This window comes from Myotis brandtii, unplaced genomic scaffold (assembly GCF_000412655.1).
Source record: "Myotis brandtii unplaced genomic scaffold, ASM41265v1 scaffold720, whole genome shotgun sequence".
NCBI lineage: Eukaryota > Metazoa > Chordata > Mammalia > Chiroptera > Vespertilionidae > Myotis > Myotis brandtii.
The window spans coordinates 121,472-123,422 of record NW_005370839.1 but is presented as its reverse complement, the minus strand read 5'-3'; the positions used below and the strand labels follow the sequence as shown (position 1 = coordinate 123,422).

Here is a 1,951-nt window from a genome sequence, read left to right as displayed (position 1 = left end):
TGCCCCCCTCCCCCAGCCCCCGACACACTGCCTTCCGCTGCAGACTGTGGTCTCCAGTCTCCAGGCCTCGGTCTCTATAGGTGGCTGGTGTAGAACAGCCACAACTGCAAGTGTGAAACTTCACACCAACAGGCTGGGCAGGGGGGGAAGGGGGGAGGAACAGCCTTTGGTGCCTCTGCACTTTATGATGTGACAACAAATTGTCTTTTCAAGTTAAATTAAAAGGGGGGAGGGAACGGGCAGGCCTTTGTAGTCCGGAGCCTGCGGCCTGGGGAGCCAGACACCCCCGCGGCGGCCTCCCTCGGAGAGGGGCGCACCTTAGAAGCGCTGCCCAGAGCCCCCAAACCCGCCCAGGGAGGAGCTGCGGGAGGGCCGGGCACTGAGGCACACCCTCTGAACCTGTGACCTCTGCCGGAGCCAGCCCTGGGCCTGGCAGGCTTCCCGAAGGTGTGTCCAGCATTTACCTCTGCAGTCGGAGGTTAGTCTTTAACTGGCCCTCCAGGTGTTTGCGCGTTGGAGGAGAAAGGAAAGGACAAGTCACCCCTGCGGGAGGCGGGCTCCCAACCCTGCCGGCCCTGCTCCCCACACACGACACAGCCCCCCTGGCGGAGGGCACCCCGCTCACGCGTCATGGGACCGAGAAATGCCAGGCAAACAGCCTCGCCTCAGTCTTGGGCGCACCCTGTGCGAACGAACCCTGAAAATGCTCATTTCCAGAGCTCGGGGACTTGGGGATTGTGGTGAAAAGACGGTGAACCCGGAAATAACCCAAACACCCACCCCCACCCCCACGGGGGCAACGGGCTCCCGGGTACCCGCCATGTGGTCATAGGAATGGCCACCACACTCCTCAACCTCCCGCCCGGCAGGGAGCGTGGGGGCTGACACCAGAACCGCTGTGAGACGCGTAGGAATGGCTGCCACACTCCTCAACCTCCCGCCCGGCGGGGAGCGTGGGGGCTGACACCAGAACCGCTGTGAGCTGTTCTAGGACAATCTCAGCAGACAGGGCAGGGCCTGTGCCCGGGCGGTGGCCGCGCAGGTGTGCACACCTGCAGGAGCGAGCCAGGTTGCACACTCCCGCCCTGGGCCTCAACGGGAAGTGGGGACGTGCTTTAAAAGTGGGCAACTAGCTGGTCCAACAGTCCGTTCCCTCTGGAAGCAGCCGGGCCGCGCCGCCCGGAGGAGCGCTGGGTGAGGGCCAGAGGGGAAACACGCCAGCTTTCTGTCCAGCACGTGCGGTCCTGTCCCGACCACACCGCTGTGCCCCACAGAACAGACACACTGCACACCCAGAGGCCGGCCTCAGCCGACAAAGCTTTATCTACAAACAGGCAGGGCCAGATTTGGCCCCTGGGCCGTAGTTGGCTGCCCAGACGCGCATTCCTGGGACCAGGCAGCTGACACAGCCGAGTCAAGAGGGGGCTCTGGGGCTCCCTCCCGGAGAGGGTCAGCACACCCGGGGCCCAGCCTCTTTGTGCCTCAGTTTCCGCCCCTGGAACATGGAGACGGGAAAGTGCCTCCACCGTTCCCTGCCTCAGGCTGCGCTCCTGGACTCGGCCCTCCTGGCCCCGGCCCTCTGTCACCTGCATGCAAAGGCTCGCCCGGAAATGACCAAAAACTGACTCAACAATGAGTCGAGCGAACTGCTCACCCAGTCTTGGTCTGTCGGGAAGGCAGGGACCCGAGCCACGGGAAGCAGGTGAGATGCTCATGGGTAAACGCCACGTGGCCATCTGGCTGCCACGCCCACCGACCTCCCTGCTCTGTGACGGTGACCCCCAGGCCTCAGTCCATCTCAACAGGGAACCAGCCCTGCCTCCAGCGGACAGCCCGGCCCGCGCAGGCCTCAGGCCCGCACCCACGGTTCCTGAGGAATGACAACAGGAGGCCCCTCCAACACTCCTGGGCTGGACCCTCACACGCGGAGGTCCAGGGACTGGCCCGAGGC

General features: G+C 64.6%; 1 protein-coding gene across 1 annotated transcript in view; it reads right to left on the bottom strand.

Moving 5' to 3' along the window:
- The window catches only part of LOC106723598 (epsin-1-like), a 16,758-nt gene that overhangs the window by 6,317 nt on the left and 8,490 nt on the right, over positions 1 to 1,951 (bottom strand). The window lies entirely within an intron of this gene.